This window comes from Ursus arctos, unplaced genomic scaffold (assembly GCF_023065955.2).
Source record: "Ursus arctos isolate Adak ecotype North America unplaced genomic scaffold, UrsArc2.0 scaffold_5, whole genome shotgun sequence".
NCBI lineage: Eukaryota > Metazoa > Chordata > Mammalia > Carnivora > Ursidae > Ursus > Ursus arctos.
Window position 1 is genome coordinate 71714767 of NW_026623067.1, and position 26270 is coordinate 71741036.

Below are 26270 nucleotides of genomic sequence, written 5' to 3' on the forward strand. Positions count from 1 at the left end.
CTCAGAAAGAAGTAAAAAAAAAAATCTGATTTTAGGTTGCTAAAGTGATTATAGTGCTCTATGTCCTTTGCAATCACTATACTGCATTGTGGTTAGACAGGAGTATTAACAATGTTACAGTTTACTGTGTCCAGAATTTGTTTTAATAACCTTCTTACCACTTACTTTGAGGTCTCCAGAAATGTTATGTTGGCAAGACCTGATTAACAGTCAGATAAAAATCTTAAACTACCTTCTAAACTCTAGTTATGTAAGACATCTGCTTCTGGCCATGACAGAGTAACAGGGAGTCTCCCACCTTACACGATGAGAAAATATGACAAAAATACAGGAAAGAATTGTTTTCAGACTTTGAAGAATAGGCAGCACTGGAGTGTGGTCCCTAAGAAAAGGCAAACAGTGTGAGCTCTACTATTGTTCCAACTTAACTCCTTGAAGGCAGTTTCCTGTTCTTGGAGAAAAGAGGGAAACCTAAACTGAGCCTTGTGGTCTTGCTCAATTGAAGGGACAGAAGTTGAAATTCAAGGAAGCCAAGACAGGTAGAATTTCCAGAGCAAAGTACCAACGAGGAGGGAGCTACACAGACAAGACATTTCAAGAACTTCGTGAGGATTTCTCACAGATCTTCAGCTGATGTGTGCGAGAGAAGATAGTACCTTTGACCAAAAGAGGAGCAGCAGAAAACAGTGGGCCAATTCCCACTCCTACGGGACCTGAAATTGTGCCTGTCTCTACCAACCAGAGTGGGAAGACCTCATAGCACGGGAAGCATGAGGAGGTATCTTCAGATAATACTGCCTTTGTTGCAGGGCCAAATTAGCCCTAGATTAAAGGCTGTTCTGGATCTGCATAATCAAGCTTAAAACTCAGCCAGAATAAAATACAAAATACCCTGTTTATGGAAACACCAAAAAATTTAGCACTCAAAAACAAAAGCACAATACCCAGTATCCAAGGAATAGACACCACACATGAAAAAAGGCATACATGAGAGAGAAAAGAATTAGCTAAACACAAGTGTGATGAGGAGAGAAATGAGATTTTTTTAATGGAATTCCAGAGATGAAAAATTAAGTACCTGAAATAAAATACACACACACACACACACACACACACACACACACATACATAATGAGTAACAGCAAATTAGGAACTGTAAAGGGGGAAAGTGCATTTGAAGATATGCAATAGCAACTGTCCAAAATGAAGCATAGAGAGAAAAGGAAAAACGGGGGTGAGGGGCAGGGGGAAGGTACCACAGACCTCCGGGATAATATAAAGTTGTCTAATATGTGTGTGATCAAAATCTAGAGGAAAGCCAAGAGTACAGAGGAGAGAAAAATACTTGAAGAAATAATGGCTAAAAATCTCCCAAAGTTGGTAAATTCTACTTATTTTTAAAATTCATGATATTTTTGAGAAAATTCTATTCTCCAATGATTGATAAACCTAGCACTTGACTTGGGGAGTCAAAAAGCGAAAAATTCAAAGCTAGTACTAAGAAATTCGACACAATGTCTTAACTATTTTACCAAAAAAAGAGAAAGAAAAAGAAAATAATTAACAGCCATAAGAAGTGAATTAAGGTTGAAATGTCATGTGGTATTTTAGCCTTAATTCTGAATTTCCTTGTTCTCATCGATCTAAATCAGGCCTTAATGATATTTAAATGAAGCTACTTGTAATTCCCATAATAGGCAAACAGAAGGGAGGTTAAAATAATTCTATTATTTCACAATGATGAAACAGATTGAATATTTCAATTATTCTACTTATTATGGTACACATAGAACAATGCTCTGTAATCTGCTTCGATATATATAGGCTCTTTAACCACACCACGGTGGGACTAATACAGTCAGTTTGGTTGAGCTTCACTCGCTGATTCAGTGTTGGAATAAAGTACTTCGCAGATTAGCTTAGTCTGCAGCACTTAAAGGTCAGGATTTATTGTAATGTAAATCACAAAGCAATTTTATCTTGACAGAGATTACATACTGTTACAATATTTCTCGCTGAATCTAGTGATGCGTTTGCTTTTTCTTTGCAACTGCTGTGCAAATTGGACCGTAGCCCAGAAAAGAAAAAGAGATGGCAGGCTGCTTTGGCTTTTTAGAAACAACTTAATTCTCTTCATTTTTCAAAGTTCCACAAGAAAAAAAAACAACAACACTGAAAATACACATAAAATCATACACAAATACTTGTAAACCTTTATACACCCTAAGTTCAAGTGCACACAGATATCTGTGAATGACCATCTATCAAATATGTTGATGTGTTTCAGCAAAAGTATAATTGCTAAGGGCTGACCTCTAATCATTCATACTCAAGTGTCTTGATACATTATCTAAATTGTCTCTATTTTAAGCAAACAAACAGAAAGAATAAGAAGCATTCATTTCTGATGAGAGAAATCAGAAACAAAAAGAAAGAAAAGAAACAAAGGTGAGGATTAGGAAGTCCACTGCTGTTAGGGGTCTTTGTAACAAATATAGAGAGGCAGAATGGCAACACCTTTCCAATGTTTCTGTTTCTTGGGAGACTGCACTTAAAGTAGAAAGGATTGGCACCAGAAATCAGAAAGACTTTTTGATTACCAGGGAATTAAATGAGCTATTCAAACAGTTCCAGGAGTCTTTATTCCTGGAATTCTCAAAACAAGATAACTAAGTTTCCATCCTAAATCATGTCTCTCAAAAAGTAAATATGAGTAAAATGTCCCCACAAAGTTTAAATCAGTGTATGTATTAAATTTTCCCAAGTGTTGTCAATAATTCATAGTTTACATTAATAATGTATAAAAATGGTGGTGAAACTGAAAACTTACCAGAAAATGTGTCCAAGGCTAATCTTCAACTGCAATTACTCCATTTCTATTCTCCTCATCTGGGCTACAACTGGGTATTTATCTTAACTCCAACACTTACAAAGCACTTGTCCTAGAATGAAAGGTGATATGTTATAATGCTGTTTATCCAAATACTGAGGGGCTTGTTCTTTCATTCTACTGGCTGCATCCAATCAAGCAGGCCTTCCCACCTGTCAGTCATTCTAGGTCAACCTTCCTATAACCGTAATCTCATTTTAGTTAGATTTAGTTAATTGTTTTCTTTAAATCAATTCAAATGTTAGTCTAAAAAAACTTATTTTAAAAATTTTACTTCCAAAATTATAGATCTGACTTACCAATTTAAAAAAATAATAATGTTTGCTGTATACCACTTGAAATAGTCTCACGTGCCACCTGTTGTCCATGTAGCACATTTGGGGAAATATAAGCCCTACGAAGAGTTGTGAAAATAAGAGAGAAGTGGTAGAAGTTTGGCTTATATGTGGGCAATAAATGATATTCTTATTCATACAATGCAGGCATCCCCATCCACAATAACATGTGCAATTAGACAGAGGCACTTGCATCTTAAAATTCTCTCTATAGAGATTGATCACACATCCTGGTTTGCTTGGGACAGTCCCAGTTTATGTGTGTTGTCCTGAAGCTCCCTCTTCCACTCTTGAAAATGTCCTGGCTTGGACGATACCCAAAAGGGTGGAACAAATCATCCCCAGAAAACCAGACGGTCAAAGATGTTTCTCACTGGTCACATTTTTCCATATATATTATTTTATTTAATCTTCACAACATCCCTGTGAGTAGTATGTAAAAATTACAAGTGGGGAAACAGTCTCAGAGAGGTTTAACGACTCAGAGTTTATACAGTTATTATGGGACACAACTAGGATTCACGTCCAGGTCTCTGCTTCACACGAGGGGATCTTTTCTAGGAGATCGGGAGGTGTGGTGATGAGGGAAGGAAAGGGTGTGGTTTGGAAGGCAGAAATATTCTGAGAAAAAGCCCATTCCTCTTCATATTGGATTTGAAGAGATTACAGCAAGACACAGACATGTCTGCAATGTTGCCACATTCCCATTTCATAAGAACTCCTTTTTCCATAAAACTACATTATAAGTACTGGTTAGATTGCCAGGATCATAGTGCTCCCTTTGGCAGCACATATAAGAAAAGGAGAGGAGAGGAGAGGAGAGGAGAGGAGAGGAGAGGAGAGGAGAGGAGAGGAGAAGAGGGGAGGGGAAGGGAGGGGGTGGGGAGGGGAGGGGAGGGGAGGGGAGGAGAAGAGGAGGGAAAGGAAAGGAAAGGAAAGGAAAGGAAAGGAAAGGAAAGGAAAAAAAAAGAAAAGAAAAGAAAAGAAAAGAAAAGAAAAGAAAAGAAAAAGAAAAAAAGATTGCCAGGTTTATAATCAACAGGCCTTGTGAAATGAATGGACTTTTGTGTTGTGCCCTGGAAATCTAACCAAACTCTTAATTGCAAGTTAAATTTTAGAACTCAGTTTTCTTTTTTGGTGCTGCAAAGAAAAGAACGAGATGGAGAAAAAGGAGGCACCCCTGTGCGGGGAAGATAGGAAGAAAAGGGCAGGACGTGTAACAAAACAGTCAGCCTGCCTTTTCCGCACGACCCCCTTTCCTCCTGCACCACTGCAGGCTGCCAAACACATCTCTCCTCCCAGCTCGCATGGGGGAGGGCCAAAAGCTTTACATTACACCACTGGTTTACACCCTGAGAAACGTCGCGTGAGCTGCAAAATACACTTTGAAGCAACTTTCTAAAAGGCACATCTATATTTACCAATGTGTTCCACATGATTAAACTGTGAAATTTGTCTCCAGTTTGGCAATACCTTTGAGAGATGTTGTGAGGTTTAGAAAGAAAATGCCTGTGAAGTGCCTGAAGTTCCATGAAGGGAAAGCACCATACACATCCGAGGTGCTGTTGCGCGCCTCGGTGCCAGAGTGGTGCAACAGCAAAGAAAATAGCCTAAGTTATGATGTCACAATGTTGTCATGCAACATCATACACAGTGAGAGCAAGAAAAATCTGTTTTTAAAAGGCCTCTTCTCCCCTCCTCTTCTGCAAGTTAAGGCATATGGTATCCAAAACTAGTTCACAGTGAACTTCATTTCTGCCGCTGCTGTAAATGAAGTTTCTTCTCAGGCAGATGTCAGTGCTAAAAGTTTGGTGCTCATAAATACCAAATTTACATAAAATCTATACAGCTCTTTTTTCAAAAGTCTTTCTTGGTTGATGTAGGCTGATCGGCTAGGATACATAGGTCACTCACTTTTTCCTGAACCTATTATAGGTTTCCAAATTCACTAATTTGAAAAACAGTAATTACGAGTGAGGCACGATGACATTCCTTGATGTTGCTCTGGCTGTAAATGTCATGTGCCAGGTTGAAAGAAAGACAAAAAATTACAAAGTTACCTCAGATATTCTTGGACTGTTAATTTAGGCCTAGGGCTCCAAACTACTGGTCACCCTTCATGCAAAATCATCATTTGTAGATGGAATAAGAAATGAATCCTGCATGTACTTGAGTCCCTGAAAACACCACCAAAATAACCTGTCCATAAGGCAAACTTGAGGTTATTGCTTGCCACAGTACGTGAGGCCACTACTTTGACAAGGATCTCGGTGGTGTTTTGGAAGAAGAAAAAGCAAAAATCAGATATGTTTAAGATTTGGGGAGTTTGGTTCAAGACGGATCTTTTGGTGTGAGAAAAGGGGCTTGATTATGATTAGGCAAATCTGTGACCTAATAGTTTAGGATTGGTAGACACGGAAGGGGGAAGGTTTTCAAAAATAAAGGTTTCAAAGCAATTCTTGAAAAGTAAACAGCTGTTTGATGTTGCTTTAGTTTGAGTAGTTTAATATCAGTTTAAAAGGATTTTCAGGGGTGCCTGTGTGGTTCAGCCGGTTGGGCGTCCGACTCTTGGTTTCGGCTCAGGTCGTGATCTCAGGGTCAAGATATTGAGCCTCACTTTGGGCTCTGAGCTCAGTGAGCAAGGTCTGCTAGAGATTCTCTCCCTCCCTTTCCCTCTGTACCTCCCCTGCTAGTGTGCGCATTCTCTCTCTCTCTCTAAAAATAAATAAATCTTTTTTTTTAAAGGATTTTCAGGAACTTTCTGAAATGAACAATAAAGTTATTAGCAACTTGATCTTCCCAGGCAATAACTTTCTGAAACAGTAAAATCAGGTTGATGAAAAAACTGGAATAATAAAGTCACCTTAATGAAGCACCTGAAGAGTAAAGTCATGTTAATGTAAGCCATAAGCTGTTCCAGGTATACATGGTCTTGGTTTTCAATACCTATAATGACTTGTGTCATTCAAATTCTACTGGAAAACCCCAGACTCGAAGAGCAGCTCCTTTTTCGAATAAAGGACCCACTTTAAGCCACCAAAGCAGGCAAACGCTTCCTCTCAGATAACATCTCCCTTTACTTTGCTTGTTTCATTACTGACCCCATTCAGATTGACCCATTTTTTTCTTAAAGAAGTTATTGCCTTCTAAAAGGTCACAGTCAATTCTTGCCTTAGGGGTTCTTGCTTTCTTTTACATGACCTAACATACCTACCTCTATGTATACAATATAGTTTAACACTTTGAGGATAAACCTCTTTGGAAACCCCTCATTGTCATAGTCATAATGAAAATCCTGATCAAATCTTTATTCTGCTTAAAACTTTTTAGTAAGTCTTCTTTGTCCTCCTGATGACATCTAAACTTCTCAATATGCCTCTTGAACTGTATTTCTCTCTCATTTCACCACATCTAAGAGTACATACATGAATTCTATATGGCAATTGCATTAAATTACTTGCAATTTCAGAATATATCTGGCTCTCTCTTCCCTCACTGAAAGGTCTTGTCCATGCAGAGCTGTGTCTATCTATACTGTCCATTTAGTTGCTAACCTGTTCCTCTCTGTCAGTAAGCAACTCAAGGGCAAGTATTGCATCTTAGCATACTGTCTGGGAAACAGAAGCCACTCAAGATATTTTTTCAATAGGTAGTCAGTGAATGGATAGACCAAACCTTTTTGATTGTGACCAAAGGAAAAAAAATCATAAAGTGACAGGATCTCAAAATAATCATCTGATAGATCCTAAAAAATGAAGAGTAATTCTCAACGTGTTAGTTCCAAATCAACAGTAAAATTTAAGAGAATTAAAATTAAAGTTTGCACAAACCAGATTAATAAAAATTTAAAAGCATGAGAATGCATTCTGTTGTGAGGCTGTGGAAAGGCATGCACTTTCATACATTACTGGTAAACCTTTTCAGAGGGGAATTTGACAATACCTAATGAAACTATATATGCATTTACCTTTTGACCCAGCTATTTCACTTCTAGGAATTTATCCTGAAGATACACTTAAAACAACAGAAAAATACGTATGTACAGGGTTATTCATTGCAGCATTATTTATAATTCTGAAATATTAGAAACAACCTAAATGCCCCTAAATAGAATGGTGAGGAATAAACCAAGCTACATCCACAGAGAGAATTACACAGCTATAAAAAAAGAATAAGGAAGATCTTTATGAGCCAATATGGTGTGATTTCCATGATACATGGTTAAAAGAAAGCAGCAAAAGGCAAAAGAGTATCTATGGTATTCTGCCATTCATGTAAGAAAAAGTAAAGGGAAATATTAGGAAATACACATGTTATCTGCTAGTTTTAGCAAAAAGACATAGAAAGGATAAACCAGAAATGAATGAAATTGGGTAGCTACGAGGGGTAGGAACAGAATGAAAGGAATGGAGGAAAAGGAGCAGGAAGAATGCATAAGTGGGATTATCTCTAAGTATATCTTTTTATATAATTCTGATTTTTAGAATAATGACATTGTTTCACATACACAAAATACAAATAAATGTTTAAAATCAACCAGGCCTTGGAGAAAACCCAAAATGGAATATAAACAGCGACAAATGAGCCTAACTCTATTAGACATGAATAACATAACCCTATTTAAGGGGACAAAGGAAAAAAGGACTAACATAAGTGACTTCAGATAAAAATGTTTTTAATATATTTTTAAGTCTAAAGACAAAAGAAACTGTACAGAAGTACTATACCCTAATTAATAAATTATTTTGAAATTATATTCTAGGATTGAGCAAATAAATATACTGTTGACAATGAAAGCCAAATATCTATTTTACAAATAATGAAAAGGGGAAGGCTAAAATGGATCCAGTGGTGTTAGATTGCAATTGGGAGATACTGGTATGAATCACAGTTTTTATATACAGAGAGGTGGAGTGAAAGAGAATGTGTTTCCTTGTTATGACCACTAATAGGGTCTAGAAGCAATGACAGCTGAGTAGTAATGAACACACCTAGCCCCCAGATCTTGATTTTTAAAGACATAAATAAAAGGAACCAGGACTCTTTGGAGAAATGGCTGATTCCAGGGCTAGAGCAGAAAAAATTCAGCATGGGCGTGGACCAACTAATGGAACCAGAAAATATGGAAGTGTTCATATAGATAACACCCACACACGTATACAAATCCTACAAAGCCTAAATAAAATAAAGGAGGAAAATATATGAAATTATAAAAATCATGGGTGAGGGGCACCTGACTGGCTCAGTCATTGGAGCGCACGACTCTTGGCCTTGGGGTTGTGAGTTCAAGCCCCACGCTGGGTGTACAGATTACTTAAAAATAAAATAAATCCTAAAAAAAAAAATCACTGATGCAAGGGAAAGAGTGGAGAAAAATAAATACCTGAAATATTCAAATTAGGCACCTAAAATTAATTAATTTAAACTTCATTTGATTTTTTTAATTTTAATTTGTCTAGGTATACAGATCCAGCTTCCCCACTCATTTATTAAAGGGTGTTTAGAATCAAAGCATAAGCCATTATTTTAACATGTGCTCTAACACCATAAGCAGGACGAAGGAAACATTCCAACTGCTTGATCATTATAGTCCTTCTTCTCTTTGCCTATTATAATCATTACAAAGAAAGATTAAATACTACATACTTCACTGCTATTCTCATGAATAATTTCTAACACTAAAAAGTAAGGTCCAGTTTTATGTCTCATCAACTTAAGATAGAGATTGGTAAATAACAATGGACATCATTCCTTTCTGCCCTCCCTGGGTTGTCCTGGAGATAGGAGGGAGAAAAACGTAATTCTGATTGCTAATATCAGCTTCAGGTGGATGCTTTTATTTTATGTAAAAGTTGACTATTCTTCAGAGAATTGCATTAGCACATATTCATGCTAATGGTGGGCATTATGACAATTAGTCACTGCCCGGTTCCGTCAGCTCTTTTAAAGTTGCTTGAAATGTTATTTAAGTCTTCCATTTTTATTTACCTTTCCATCTGTTTATTGTGTCTGTCTATTAGTGAATCCAACCTGAGGGCACATGTAACTTAAAATTCTCTCCTTTGCACCTCCTAAAGCTTGGATTCTGGTACTTGCTTAAAGGAGATACAGTTTGAGTAAGAGACTCCTCAGTACCTTGCAACTTCGATACATACTTTCCTTACAGAGAAGATAGATCAATATTACATACTGTGAATTGAAAGAACAACCAATTAATCAGAAAAACACCCTTACTCATCTTCAAACTGCCTAATGGAAAAAAGTAAACACAAATAATTTGATAATTTCAAAATGTTAAATACCATTGGTCGAGTTAAATTAATCTAAATACTTTTTTATATTGGCCAGAATTTTTCTAAGGAAAAAGTAAAAGAGACAAATGTAAGCATCTATTTGTTTCATCCTGACAATAATCTTATAACGTAGGAATTATCCCATTAACAGACTGAGGCTCACAGAACTTATTAAATTTGTTTATAATCACTCAGATAGTAAGTGGCAAAACTGGAATTCACAATTCAGTTTGATTTCAAAGCCTATGATCTTTCTAACTGTACCACACACACACACACACACCCCTAATGAAACCTGAAAAAGATAAAATAATTGAGTGAAATTTTATTTTTGTTAAAACTAAAAACAGAGCATGAGAGGCAAAAAACAACCCTAGAAAGATAAAACCCACACAAATAGCACTGGACTAGAAGTAAGGAGACCTGGGTTCTTAACTTTTTCTCATGCTATACCTCTCCACTCTTCTAATACCTGTCTCATTAAAACCACCCATTAAATATTCATTGCTACACTGACTGTCTAATTAAAGGGTACAAATAGAATTTTTAAAACAAAATTGATCAACCCACCACATTATAATAAAATTTCAATTAGCAAGAACAATTAGATTGTTTAATATAATCTTTGGCTAACTAATCATGAAGGAGAAAATCCTTTTTGTAGATTCAAGTTTGTTATTGGACATCTTTCTAAAACTGTTTTATTAAGCACAGCAAATTTTATAGCGCAGAAGAATTATTGGAGAACTTGCTACCATGCAGATTCTGGGGCTCTTCCTTAAGAGACTCCACTTGAATTTGGTATTTATGAATGTAACTCTGGAGTGATTCTGAATCCGATCTTCAGAGGAAATTGAGAAGCATTAAGTAAAGGATACACCATAAAAAAGCCTGTTTTGATGACAAGACTTGACAACACTTCAGCCATCATCCTGACCACTAATCATTTTTTTCTACACCTCTGAAGTTAAAGACACAGAATCCTGGGCCAGAATCTAAGAGCCAATAACCCCGGCTTTTACCTTTGTCCTCTAAAGAAAGTATATTTTAAAACTTCAAATTGAGGTTATTTGCCTTCTGGTAAATTGAGGTTTTAAAATTTTTATTAGTCAGAATTATGTGACATGGAATACAAAGTGACAATTGGGATTATTAAAAACAATGTTCATGATATATCATTCCTCAGAACCTATCAAGAATATATGCAAGCATTACACACGGTATGCACCAGACCTACTACTTCCCACCTTTCTATTTGAGTAGATCACAGGCTCAGCTTATTCATGGTTACAATAAAGTGCATAATCAGTAGCCATGGTTGCTAATAGATATTTTAAGAATTAATCTATAATGGCGGAAATAAAAATATATATCAAATAACTGGCACTAGAATTCTTCTTAGAGGGAGAAAGAATGATACTTGTATAGGAAAATATCATGCAGACCCTTTTGAATGGAGAAATTCAGGTCGGAAGGAAAAAAAAAGAAAGGGAGGAGTACATTTCTCTGCATTAAAATGCAACAAATTTGGGGAACAGGGTGTTCCTTAAGCGGGGAGGAAGAATGGAGAAGGAGAAAGGGAAACCATATAGCAAGGGCTAGAGTGCAAGTTACAAGAAATCGCCGAATTGTTTTTTTTTTTTTTTTCATTTAAACAGAGCAGAGCTTAATACAATTTAAAGCTGTCTGACTGAGATATAAATTTTTAACCTCACCAAATAGTCAGTGAAGTCTGCTATGCTCTAAATTAAACTTATATTTTTCATTTTAATCCCTTCTGAATTGTTCTATTTTTAATGTATATGTATATATCCATAAATAATGAAACAAAAATATCCAAGTACTTTCTTAGCTCTTTAACATTTAGTGTCTCATTTTAATCTTCAAAACAATTCTATAAAGTAGGTACTATTATTAAATCCATTTTACAGACGAGGAAGCTGACTGAATTCTAGAGAGGCTAAATAACTTTCCTAAGATGACACAGCTAATAAGGGATTGAGCCAGGCCTCAAATGCCAGACCTCATGTTCTTAACCTTTACTGGTTCAAACTTACACTTAGAGCTATATAGGTTCATCCATCCTTAGATACACAATCCTACTCATTTTATTTTAACAAAATAGGAATATTCAAAATATGAGTAATATTCAAAATATGGGTAATATTGTTAAACTATCATTTTCAAAATATTTTGAAATCACAGAAAGTAGAAGTATGGTAATCTCAGTTCTGGTTATTGAATTCCCACCACTCAGCATTTCTACTTCTATCATATTATCATCCTGGAAGAGTGAGTAACTGATTAATTTACTAATAATTAAGTAACAATTAATTATTAGTGAAGTACTAGAGTATAATCTCTTACTGGTTTTAAAATACATCCACAAATTTCTTGATACTCCTTCTTCCAAAAGGTAGATGCTAATTCCCCTCCCCTTAAGTGGGCCTGGACTTAGTGACTCACTTTTAATGTGGTTGAAGTAACCATGTATGACTTTCATAAAAGTCTTTGCAGCTTCCTCCTGTTCTTGATCTTGGATCACTTGCTCGGGGTGGGGGGGGTAGGGGTTTAGCCTGCTGTCATGACATGAGGATAGTCAAGCAGCCCTATGAAGAGGTAAGGAAGGCTTAGCTGTGATAAGGAATTGAATCCTTCTGCCAACAGTCAGTGAGGAATTGGGGCCTCCTGCCAATAGTTATGTGTGTGAGCCACCTAGGAAGTGGATCTTCCAGTCCCAGCCAAGCCTTCAGATGACTGCAGCTCTAACCAATGTCTTAACTAAAACCCCATGAGAGACTTCAAGACAAAACCATCCAGCTAAGGCACTCCCAATTTCCTGGGCCCACAGAAACTAGGTAAGATAGTAAATACTTATTGGTTTAAATCATCTAAGTTTGGGATAATTTGTTATAGTAGCAATAGTTAACTAATACACTCCCTATGTTAGTGATTATCAAAGTGTGGTCCCAAGACCAGCAGCATCAGCATTTCCTGCATACTTGTTAGAAATGCAAATTCTCAGGTTCCACACTAGACTTATTGAATTAGGAACTCTGGGGTTGAAGGACAGCAGTTTGTATTTTAACAAGCCCTCTCTAATGCACACTCACACTGAAGTTTGAGAACCATTATGCTAAGCCTTCAGTAATTGGCTAAGAGTTAACCCCAAACCTCCTTAATACCAACTCCAATGCCTACCTCCCACGAAATCTGTATTTATTCTTGGAATATAGTGTAATATTTAGCATCAGATTGTAGACAAGCCTCTTTCTCATGACAAAATGACAATTTTGGGGTGTCTCAGTGGCTCAGTCAGTTAAGCGTCTATCTTTGGCTCGGATCATGATCCCAGGGTCCCGGGGTCAAGCCCCGCATCTGGCTCCATGCTCAGCGGAGAGGCTGCTTCTCCCTCTCCCTCTGCTGCTCCCCCTGCTTGTGCTCTCATGTGCTCTCTCTCTCTCTCTCTGTCAAATGAATAAATAAAATCTGAAAAAAAAAGAAAAGTCCATTCTGAAAGGGCAGGACTGCCTATCTCTACATTGTGCCCAGCACATTGTAAATGTTCAATAAATATTATTTGGATAAATATATGAATGACTAAATATGTACCTTGCTTGGTAAAGAGTAAAGTGAAGTCTTGTCTTTTTTTCTTTTCCATTTATCATCACTTGAACTCTTTCGAAGTGACTTCAGCTAAGAACATCTGTTTGTTATGGTATCCATGGAGATGAGATGCTTGCAGTATAAAAGTATAGATTAAAATGACTAAGCCTAACTTCACAACATATGCTCATTTAGGTGGTTTGTGGAGTTGTCTAACACAAACTGATAATCCATCAATTATCAATCATCAACAACATGCCCCCCTAGTGATATGGTCCCTATTAGGGGCTGTTTGAATATCAAAAGAGGAGAGGAACCTACCAAATGCCAACATTTGCCTGACATTTGTTCTTACCAGTCTTTTCTAAAACATGTATTATTAGAATATAGTAACTTCAATTGACTTTAGGAGTATATAAAAACTAATAGGTAGTGAGTGATATGAAACCCTCGAAGTAAGACAACTTGCTGAGTTCATAACACTAATTCTGAAGCATTTTTATTCAGCTAAAAGAAAAAAAACTCAAATAATTTTGGGTTACAAAGTTAAGCAACTTTCACTCTGACAGGACATATCAGAGCTTCTGATACACTAATATGAAATGTTAGTTTTCAAGAGGGGAATGTAGTAGCAGTTCTCTTATACAGCATAGAACCTTCTGGAGGAGCAGCTTATAAAGCTAATACTTTAGAAAACACTGCCCTAATGTAAATCTTTAACAATTTCTTTACTTCCTTGAGTTTGGAATTTGAAACATATTGTTCGATTTATAAAATATCTCTTCTAGTATAATTAAATCATTCAAATCACTATTTCATATACTTTCTATAAACTTTACTCAAAACTCATTCTCATCTCCATATGTTATTATATATTCACTGATATTATGATTGTATACAGTAATTTTTTTATTATAAAGTACAACTTGGTTGTTAAAATGACATGCCCCAAATCACGTTTTCTCTTATATTATTAATTTAAATAAAAACCATATAGAAATATTTTAACAGCTATAATAGCTTAAAGGAACAATTTTATAAAATGGTTGTGATAGTTAAATCCTTTGAGGGTATACAACTAATTTAATTGTACTAGTAATACACTAGAGCAATGATTTCCAACTGTACTGTGTTTCAACTTACATTTGCAGCCTACACATTCTGGGTCGTCAGCCTCTGTCTCTGAGAGCAAATATTCTACCCCATCCAGAGATGAATCATGAAATCAATGTGTTACTCAGTAACCAGTTGCCGTAGGCCACAATTAATTGGGCCAGATTTGGATACTACACTAAAGCTTATCCAATCAGATTCTCTTTCCAGGAAGTTGTATTTAGGATTAAACCATTCTAATCTGTCTCTGCTGGTGATAAAAACTGAGTCCATATAAATTTGGGAAATTTGGGGTGACTATTTGAATGAAAAAAAAATCAAAATCAATTTGCAGAGAAAACCAATAAAATATACACACCAAGGAAAGTGTGTATGATCTTAGGTGCTTCATAACTATCTATTGCATAAAAGCATCCCATTTGTTTATAATAGATACTTTGCAGAGTTAACAAACAAAAGTCCCTTCAGTTTGTCACAATTTACTTGACATATAAGTATGGTTACAAAGTAGTAGGTAAACTATGAGTCACAGAATCATACTTAGAAACTTCTAGTTTAACATAAATAAAAATAAGTAAACAAAAATACTAAGCATTCTCCATTCTCCAAGGTCAAGGTTTCAAAGATCCTTTACCCACATCTAAAGCAATGGTCTTATTTTTGTAGATGGCTTTTGTGGCTGAGCCACAAAAGAACCCACACACTGCTCTCTGACCCTCTATGGGAAGATTTGATTATAGGTAATGGGCCTTTTGTAAGGAAAAACTCTCTTCTCTGTGTTTCTCCTTTACTCTGACACTGCTACCACACTCACAATACTTCTGACACCAGATGTGGGGAGCGTCTTTTTTTTTTCTCACACTAAGCAGTTTTCTGTGACACCAGCTGCGTGTCCTACAATTCAATTCAATTCTGACACTAACTAGAATTAGTGCAGACCCCGCAGGTTAAGGGGTCAATCCTACAATACCGCCCCCAATTTTAGATGCCAACTGTAAGTAGTAGGTTTCCAGGCTGCCCACAACTTCTAACTTAGCTACAAAGTAAAGGTTCCCGTGACCCCCTCCTCAGATTCAATCATTTGTTAGAATAGCTCACAGAACTCAGAGAAACAGAGAGGTCTACCAGTTTATAATATAACAAAGGATATGATAAAAGGATACAGATGAACAGTCAGATAAAGAGATACATAGGATAAGATCTGGGAAGGTCCCGAGCACAGGAAATTCAGTCTCCATGAAGACATACCACCTTGAACCCTGTCCTATGGGGGTTTTTATAGAGGTTTCGTTACATAGGTATGACGGAATAGTAACTGTTTCCAGCCTCTCTCCTCTCTCCAGAGAATGAAGGGTGATACTAAAAGTCTCAAACTTTTAATCATGACTTGATCTTTTTGGTGACCAGTCCCACCCAGGGGCCTACCTAGAGTCAACTCGTTAGAACAAGACATTCCTATCGCCCAGGAAATTCCAAGGAATTTAGGAGCTCTGTGTTGGACATTCCTATTGCTCTGGAGATTACAAAGGTCTTAAGAGCTCTGTGTCAGAAACTGCAGTCAAAGATAAATATTCGGACAAAAGAGTCTCCCAGCACCCCTATTTACAAGGGTTTCAAGAGCTCTATGTCAGGAATGGAGGTGAGGGGTGGAGATATATATATATAGAGAGAGAGAGATAGATAGATATCTATATCTATATCTATATCTATATCTATCTATCTATCTATATATTATTATTATTATTATTATTATTATTATTATTATTATTTTACAGCCATGCAAAAACAACTCCCACCATCTTATGAACTGCCTGTGACTGACATGACCCACTGAGAAAGCTAAAGTTAAAACCTAGAGACATTCTCTCCCCCAGAAGGGGTAGATACTGAAAGTATAAATGACTTGATGTCTGAGATTTCAACTCTTCCTGACTCATTAGTGTATGATAACCATTTGGGTTAAAAAAAAAAACAAATAGGGGCGCCTGGGTAGCGCAGTCGTTAAAGCGTCTGCCTTCGGCTCAGGGCGTGATCCTGGCGATCCGGGATCGAGTCCCACATCAGGCTCTTCCGCTATGAGCCTGCTTCTTCCTCTCCCACTCCCCCTGCTGTGTTCCCTCTCTCGCTGGCTGTCTCTCTGTCACATAAATAAATAAAATCTTTAAAAAAAAAAAAAAAACAACAAATAAATGATTCATTTGAAAGACAAACTATTTAATGAGTGATCTGTGGATGGAAATCTGTGTTGTTAAGATACCAAAATATCATAATTTTTGTTTACCTTTTTATTAGTTCAATGGGACTGGACTAATAATAAACAACTTCTACAATGTGGTAACTTAACACAACCCTTTAACTCTGTCCATACTAAATATTAAAAGAGGAGCACAGGACGTTTCAATCCTATTGCTAAGTCACTAGGAAACCCAAGCTGTAGGTGCTCCATCTTGACACAGAGCTTCATGACCATCATAGCAAGGGAACCCCAGAGAGTGCAGACAGGCTCTTACCATTCCCAACTCTGGTTGACACATAGCACTTCTGCTCACATTTCATTAGCCAAAACACGTGACATAGTCCACCTAACTTCACAGGAGGTGAGACTTTCAATCCTTCCATTGCCTGGAAGAAGAATGGAATACTTGTGAATACTTCATGACATATTTTGTATTTGAGCACCTGACAATTCACATTTCTTAGTAAGAAGTAGGAAAACACCCAGGCTCCTTCCAATGTTTCTTCTCATTTAAAGCTCAATTTTGGCCCAAATATTTCTACTCATACCCGGCATCTCAAACAGTTCTGAGCTAGTTTCTTATGATACAGAAAAATCCACTACAGGATTCTGGCACGGGCAGTAGCAATCTTTCAAAAGTCAGGGGAAGACAATGTGTGTAAGCAAGGGAATAGTGAGGAGTTGCTTTTTACAAATATCTTCTGCCCCCAAAGTTCATCAATTTTGTATGTTTACACTAAAAGGGCCTTAAAAGACATTTATAATTAAAAAAGTAATGTATGCTCAGAAATTTCAAAAAGGGCAGAAAAAAATCAAGACAATTGAAAGTACTCTTTTTTACTAGATATATTCTTTTCTTATTGTAGAGAATTTCAAAACATATGCAAAAGTATCTAAGCATTTAATAATGAGGCAATGGGAATACATATGCATCAATCTTTGTGCAAATTTCTAAGTATTTATCAGATTGGATTAATACAGATATATTAACAACCAAAAAGTACAGACATTTTTTTTAGAGTCCTTAATGCATATCGCTCACTTGTAAAGTCCATGAGCTCAGGAATTTTATCTTACTTGCCTCTGGGTCAGCAGAGCCAGAAAAGTGACTGGTACATAGTAGACATTCACCAAGAATGTGCCAAATGAATGAATGAATATATTGCCAAGGGGCTTTCCAAAATAAACTGCACTTTCACATACAATTATTCCCACAGAAAGTTAAGTCTATCACTTGTCAGCATCTTGGTCTGATTAATTATTTAGCTAATTTATTTCTTCCTAATACTTAGTAAAGGAATGGGTATATTTAATGAGAGTCATTTCCAGGTAAGTAGTACACGGGAGGATACAAATTTACTTTTCCCTCCAAATTTCCCTGGAACCTTAGGATTCAACAATTTTCTGATACTCTTGCAGCAAGAAAAAATATATATACTCAATAGGTTGAAAGTATTTAAATCTTCCTAAAGTCTGGGTAGGGAACAGGTGCATATAGGTGAATATAAGTAATATAAGTAACTGGTGTGTGTGTTGTGTGTGTGTGTGTGTGTGCATGCACACACGCACACCTGCTAATGGCTACAAATACATCAATTACATTCTGTCTCAGATTAGAAATTGTTCATATTCCTCAAATTATTCCACATCCAAAATGCATATATTGTTTCCCACACAGTACTGTGATCCCAGAACAGTCTTTGACAAATTCTTTAGCCTGCCTGGCTCACTTTTCTCTAATAATACAAACGAAGTATACATGTAGTAGGTTGATATCGAGCTTCTATATCTCAGTTCCTAAATTAAGGCCTTTCACAGAGCTTTTAATAATATAGTCCCATGCCTCTAGAATTACAGGCAGAGTTAAAAATCATTCCTCCTTTGCCTTTCAACAAATTCCAGTTCTCTCCTCTGTGTGCATGTAAATTCTATTAATGCTAATGGAGGCGATGCACGTGCATACGGCGTGGAATATATCTCTAAGTCACACTTTAATCTTCAGCTACATAACTCTGGCACTTGTTCAAATGATACATGTGCCTCAAATACATTCTGTATGTCTGTTATTTCTTTTCTGAGTATTAAAATTTATTCATGTATTTTGAGTAGCTATTACAACATTTTGGCCAACAAATTTTCTTGTTATTGTTATACATGTGTTGAGTTTTAACTGGGTGCTAGATGGGACCATAAACATTCCTGATTTATTATAATGTAATTAGAATGTAAATTTGGTTCCTGACCAGGTTATATTTGTTTTTAAAAACGAAAATTTTCTGTTGTTTTCCACCTGGTTAAACATATGTAGTAAAAAGAAAACATAATGCAAACAAAATAAATATAAGTGACCTGGTTGCTTGTTTCTGTACTGAATCATGTTTATCTTTACATAATAAAAAAACATTTTAATGCATGCATTTTTTTAAAAAGCCCAAATCATATTTGGTTTACTTACACTAAAAATATTTGATTAACCATATTAACTTCTTAAAGTGTTCAGCTAAATAATTTTACATCATTTTTGTATAATCCTAATTAATGTTCATGTAAATGTAGCATTAGCCCTTTCTCAAGAGGATCTTATACATCTCCATCTTCATATTTTTTGTTTTATTTTCCCCTTTCTCACAATGTTTCCCCAAAAGGTGAAAAAAGGAAGATAATCCTGGAAAATGTAAAATATAACAAAGCCAAAATTCATATATTTTGAGGTGAGGAAAAATGATAATTCTTCACCATAACTGATCTCTTATTCTGGAGCCATATTCCTTTGGCCAAGAGCAACTTGCCACTTAAATGTAATTCCATCTATCTGCATCGTGAGCTGTGAATATTCAGTCAATGAAAAGTTCAAAGTCCCTGTCAGGATTGTTTTTCACCTTCTTTCATTCCCCTCCTTCCCCTTTCACCTTCCTGGGAAGAGTAAGGGCAGAGTGAAGCTTTCATATTTTCATGCTGTAGCTGAGGGGAGTGCCCCTGTTGTGCTTCAGGTTTTGTCCATTCTTTTGGATGCAGTCCAGAAAGACCCTGGCCTCGACCAAAGTCTCCAGGCATAAAATCCACCTTCTGCAAAAACTTCAGATTATATGGAATTTGTACACAATATCAGACCCTTTACCTAGCCCCATTTTTCAGCCATCTAATCTCTTACACAGTCACCCATTGGCTATGGCTTCATACCAGTTTCAGGATTCCCTAAAAAACTTAGAAGTTTCCAGGCTGTCTTGAGAAGCCAGGACTAAGGGTCCCTTCACCAGGACTCAGGTGTTTCTATCACCCTTAATTTCTGTCCACAATATCCCTCCCTAAATTTAAACCTCCAGGTAGGGAGGGCAGAACAGTCATCTCTGATCTACCACCTTCCTTTCTCTCTCTCCTCTTCCCAGTGAGAGAATTTTCTACTTCCCCTTCCTATCATACCAGAACTGTTGCTAAAACATATATATATATATATATCTTCTTCCCTATTTCATGACGCTTGCCCTTTTCCTCTCTTATTCCTTGCTAAAATGATCCTGACTTTATTCAAGTATGGGTCAGAGGTGTGTTTCAGGGGAGCCTGAGCATCTCTCCATCTTCAGAGTATTATTTGGACTAAGGGAACCCTGGTAATTCCATTACTCTGGCTACTTAGTTTAAGAATGACATGCTATGCAATTAGGGTCATCGAGATGTCCAGCTGTGCTGGAGCTTCTGGCAAAAGGTTCCTTTCTTAGAGAGGGATATGAGTACGGATGTCATTTCCTGTGCAGCCGTTGGATAATTTTTCTGAGGACATGAGGTCTGGAACTGGTGCAGTCAGTTATCTTGCACCTACGAAGAGAGTAGCCAGCATGCTACAACTTGCAGCCCAGAATAAGGATAGGAAACCCGGGTCCTTAAAAATGTCACCAAGCCATTAACTGGACTTCCCACGTATTAACCAAGCATCTCAAGATTTCTTTTTATATGTGAAAATATTTCCTTATGATCAAACATTTCTAGTTGGCTTTCTATTACTAGCTGATTATATCTTCCCTGTCAGAAGGGCCACAGGGAGAGAAAACAGAGGCCAGATAAAGGAAACTATATGGAAATACAATATTAAAAAAATTATCCCCATAACTGATATATAACATCTCTTATCAAGTGCTGTGAGAACTTCACAGTGTCTCTGAGGGGGCTCAGCTACAAAAGAGTTATTGGTGAAGTCAGGTTCCTACCCAGGAGCAATGAGTCCTAATTAGCTAGTTGGACAGTACTGAGGCTAGACTAAATTTAGCCGGCATTAATAAAGAGTGCCCAAAGTGCCATTAATCCCCATTTGATGGCATCTTTGATAGAACCCCAGATGGCCACAGTGCTTGAAAGAGAACTCCAGAGTTCTTAATCACTCAGATGAAAAAAGGCAAGAGGTAACTCTGATTTTTTCAGACACTGCCCTCCATTTTTTTGTTTGTACTTTTATCAAAGTTATAAATATACATAGTTTAAGGAGTTGATGAGTTCTACAAAGTTTTCACTTAAAAAAAAAAAAACAAAGCAATCTCTCTTCCCCACTGTCATATCCTGCTTCCCAAAGGCACTCTCAGCTCTTCAAATTGAATCTTATGGTATTCAATCCAATCTTTCAATGATATGATAATGTATTTGTTTGCTAAGACTGCTCTAACAAAGAATCATAGCCTGGGTGGCTCGAGTAATACATTTATTTTCTCACCATTCTAGAGGCTAGAAGACCCAAAATCAAAGTGTCAGCAGGTCTGGTTTCTCCTAAAACATTTCTTCTTGGCTTGCAGATGTCCATCTTCTCTGTGTGCCACCTGTGAGAAGGAAATACTGTGTCCATGCATGGTCTTTTTCCTGCGCCTATGCATACCTTGTGTCTCTCGTTGTATGTCTTAATCTCTTCTTCTCATAAAGACACCAGTCAGATTAGATTGGGGCCCACCCTAAGTGTCTCCTTTTAACATAATTACCTCTTTCAAGGCATGTGCATGAATCTTCACATACTGTCACACTGTAAGGTACTGGAGGGTTAGGGCTTCAACATACGAATTTGTGGGGGACACAGTTCAGTCTACAATAGATAACATAAATTGAAAATATTTATATGTAGTTACTATATAACAGTATGGTGATTTTCTAAGCTCACATTTATATTATCCTCACAGTAATCTTGTGTGATATGTATTATTATTATTATCTCCCTCTTACATATAAGCACCGATTCACAGAGAAGTAATTTGCCCAAGATCATACTACTGGAAAGTAGCAGAGCTACAATTCAAACCTAGGTAGTCTGGACTCCGTTCATGCTCTTAATACTAAAGTATGCTCCATGCTTACATTACCAGTTCTATCTATAGAAGATGAACGTTTCTCTAACTCCAACAAATACGCATGCATGAGCATATACACACATGTATACAACACACACTTCCTCCATCCTCCTAATATTATTTCATAAATTTTTGTTAGATCAATATTCAATGTCCACCTTTTATGATATGTGTTTTGGAGTCAAGCAATAAAGAACATTATTATTACTTTTTTCTTGCATCGATTTTCATTTCACTGGAGTTAATAATGGTCTTGCATTTACTTTTGCTTATTTAACCCCAAATTCTCTGAAAATTGTTAAATCTCTTCTCAATTTTTTAGTCATATTAGGTATTCTAGTAATTTCATCTTCTTGAATAATTTCTGCCAGAACCCTTCTGACTTGCTCCAGTCTGAACTGGTCACTCTCTATGCCTAAGAGCACAGGATCTTGGTATTGCTCTTAGCCCACATCATAGAGATTCTGCTTTGCTTCTGTGTGGCTTTTTCATGGATATCGTATCTTTTAGTTTCTTATTATACTCCCTCCTTTTAGGGAAGTATATTTGCCAGGAGTTTCCAGAAAAGACAAGCAGAGGGGTAAATATTTTGAGGACTTGTAGGTCTGCAAATGTTTTTATTCTACCTCACACTTCATTAATAGTTTAGCTAGGTATAAAGTATTAGCTAGAAAGTCATTTTTCTTCACCATTTTGATCCTACTGATCTATAGTCTTCAAGCTTCCAGTGTTTAAGGAGTCATTCTGACCTACAATACTTTTTATGTGTCTTATCTATTCTCTCTAGAAGCTTACAGAATCTTCTTTTTGTCCCTCAGTATTTTGAAATTTTGCTGAGGTGCCCTAATATACATGATTGGGCCAAGCACTCAACCTGGAAATGAATTCTTAAATTCTGAGAAATATTATTGGATTATTTTACTGATGACTGCTTTCCCTTTATCCTCCCCATGATACCCATTTCTCTGTTCTGAAACTTCTTTTATTCAGATGCCAGATAATTAGAACGACCTTCAAAATATCTTTTTCCCCCTTTGTCTTTGTCTTCTACTTTCTGAGATTTTCTCAACTTTATCTTCCAAGTTATGTATTCAATTTTTTTCACGTCTGCCATCATATATTTTCTTTAATTCCCAGTGGCTCTTTTATGTTCTTTCAAGGTTTCTTCTAGGGTGTCTTGCATTTTTTATCTCATGGATTTAGTATCTTCTCTTATCTACCTGAAGTTATTACTCCTTTTCTTCCCACCTTTTTCTATTTATTTGTTTTGGATTCTGTTGTGAGCAGGGTTTCCTGAGACTGAGATTTACGGGCAGATGGGTTAATTGGGGAGTGCCTTCAAGAGCAATACATTTAAGCAATTAAAAACTGAATTGTGATGCACTTTCAACAGCCAATCCCATAGAGAGCTCTGGAGATGGGATGGGCCTTCAGAGGTACTCCTAAATGAGGCAAAGGAAACATATCTTTGTGCCCACGATGCAAATCCCATATCTCAACCAGACTGGATATGGTCTGCTCTGGGGAAGAGATGTAAGCCTGGAGTAAAGTGACACTATACAGCCCTCAAGTCAACATCAACAGGAGCTGGAGGAAAGACTGCCTCAGTTCTTGAAGGGCAGAGTTGAGCAATGCAACACAGCATTCACTATAGTGAATTCACCTTCCACTGTTAAAACTCTCCTCAATTCCTTAGTAAACTTGGTTTTTCATATTTAAAATTGGAGGTACTAAAAAGTTGTTTAAAAGCTCTTAGTTAATGCTAGCACTTGTCAACTGTGAGATTTACTATAGGGTGTTTTGGCTGGTCATTTCATTGGGTTCCCCAGACGTCTTTTCTCTTGACTGGTCAGATTTCATAATGAAGCATCTTCAGCTTAGACTGGACTGTTAATCTGGGCACGAAGTGGGAAAAGAGGCAAGGGAGAGGGTCTTGGTATTCAGTAGGCAAATGCTCGATTAATCACTTTCTTTTCAGCAAGTTACTGCCCCCTTCCTCCCCTTCTCTCAATCCAGAGAGTTTTGTGGGGTGTTTTGCTTAGTTTTTTGTTGTGTTGTTCCCCCTACTCCAGAGGCTAAACCTGAAGACTGGGGAAGAGAATTTGTCTGGCTGTGCAATTGGGGATTTAACTGCTTCTTAAAGAGGCTGCCAACCAATCCTCCTATTTTTAGCCCCACCTTCAATCTCATTTCCAGAGATACCTGGTAAAGTCAATTCCTGAACATTTTGGAGAATCTGCAATGCGAAAGCTTCTCAGCTTTTCCCACTGTCAGCAAAGAATTTGGCTTTGTAGGTCTGCTGAATCAGTACCATTCATTCACCTGCTTTTCAGCTTGCCAAAATTTGTTGTTTCCTCCTCTTCCATTGTTTGTCCTTGCAAGTGTTATGTCTTTTAAAAAATATATATATATCCCTTTATTGTCATTTTAGGGAGCAAAAGTTTGTCTACTTAATCTTTGGCTTATATATTCTCTTTCTCACATACATTTTAAGAATAGGTAAAATATTCTCATCATTCTAAAGAAAATGTGTCTCTTCTACCTGTTCCTCAGCTATCCAGTTGCCTCTTTTGCCTTCAATCCCAAGCAGGTAATCACTTTTATTAATCCCTTGTGTACCTTTCAAGAGTTTATGTATGTACAAGGAATAATGAATATATTCTTATTCTTCCCTTTTTACACAAGGTAACTTAAGACTATTCTGTAGCTTGCAGTTTTCATTTAATGTTGCTTGAAGCTCTTTGCATATCAGTATAGAGCCTTCTCATTCTTTTTGACAGCTGTATAGTATTCTATTTAATCAACCTCCTATCAAGGGACATTTGCTTCCAATTTTTGGTATAATAAACCTATGAATAATCTTAAACATAATTTTGTATGTGTACAAGTATATCCATAGGCTAAAGTTCAAAGAACATGTTGTTGAGCCAAGTGCTGTCTAGCTTTTATAGTGTTGACAGATGTTATCAATTGCCCTCTGTGGTGGTTGTACCAATATTTAATCCCAACAGTAGAGAAATGTCTGGTTTAACCCCAAATCCCAGCATGTAACAGTTTATTACAAAAATAACTGAATAGATGAAATTCTATTCAGTGCACTTTATCATGTATTTCTCAGTACAAGTAAAACTTTTCATATGTCTAGGACACACTTCCAGTTCATAAGCTTAAACTGCATTCCATTCTTATTAATGTAGAGTTAAAACTTTTCTTTGGGAAGAAAAATGTGTGTGTGTGTGTGTGTGTGTGTGTGTGTGTGTATAAGCAGAAATTCAAAGGCATCATAACTACATTGTGGAGCAAAGTGTAGTATTACAGTATCTATTTAAAAAATTCTCTTACTATATCTAAAATACCTTGTGTTGATATTTACTAAGGACAATGGAAATTATCCAAAGGGCTATCTAGAGCAAGGTATTTCTCTTAAGAAAAACATGTCTGATTAGAAGGCACACTAACTCAAATTATGAGCTCACTAGTCTAAGTTGAAGAAATATGCTTGGAACAATGGTTAGTCCATATCTGGGATTATTAAAATCAGCTATGGTATTGTGGAAAGAATACTGGGGCTGAGAATCAGAAGGCAGAGTATGAGACATTACTCAAGTAATGTAATCACTCTCAGCCTCAATTTCCTGATCTGAAAAATGGGTATAGTATTATCTGCCCCACAGAATTTGTAAACTCTACTCATCACTGAAAACCATTACTGTAGATTACTTCTAATCAGTAAAATAAAAAAGAAGGTAGTAATATGAGTCAGGTAAAAAGAGCCAAAATATAGAAATGGAATTACTTAAACCACAAAAAATATTAAGGGGTATTAAGAAATACTGGTATGAATAAATAGGATAGTAACGGACGCTAAGAAAACATGTATAATCTGAAAGCACAAAATATGTCCTCACTCCTAGAAGTGAAGCAAAAATATGGATTTCCCAATTTTGTGACTATAAAACTTACCCATTTTGTGATTATGAATCTTATGGTATTCATACATTATATGAATGAAAATATTTCATAAAAATTGTAAGCCTTTAAGTCCCAGACAAAAGCCAGAACAGGGAATAAAATAAACTGAATTGGTAAAATTCAGAAATGTGTTTTGTAAAAAAGATTTGTTCTGCCTTTATGTAGGTTATCGTATAGATATTTTAAATAAATGTATCTCAGATAATGACTGAGTTTATATTTTCATTTTATACTCAGGTTACTTTTTTTTCTAATTCTTTCTTGAATTCTAGTACCTCATTTCTGAATTTTTCTCATTCTGATTTATGCTGTTCATTCGTATCTTACATCATTTCTTAATCTCTTAGCTCATTTGGAAATACTAAGATGGAGTGTTTTTTTATAGTCAGTCTACTAAAAAAGGTTAACAAAAAAACATGCCTTATATCTCTATTTTTATATTTTAATTTTAATATGTAATGTAAAAATAAAATTATAACGTGAAATACCATTTTGTGGACTATA

The 26270-nt window shown here is 36.4% G+C and overlaps 1 long non-coding RNA gene across 1 annotated transcript in view; it reads right to left on the reverse strand.

The window, feature by feature from the left end:
- Nucleotides 1-25834, reverse strand: part of LOC113255117 (uncharacterized) — a 913389-nt gene extending 887555 nt beyond the window's left edge. The window contains exons 1-3 of the long non-coding RNA XR_007190393.2: nt 21173-25834; nt 16748-16859; nt 2831-2942 (exon numbers count right to left, since the gene is read on the reverse strand). This is a non-coding gene — a long non-coding RNA (uncharacterized LOC113255117). The remainder of the gene's footprint in view (nt 1-2830; nt 2943-16747; nt 16860-21172) is intronic.
- Between the last annotated feature and the right edge of the window lie 436 nt (nt 25835-26270).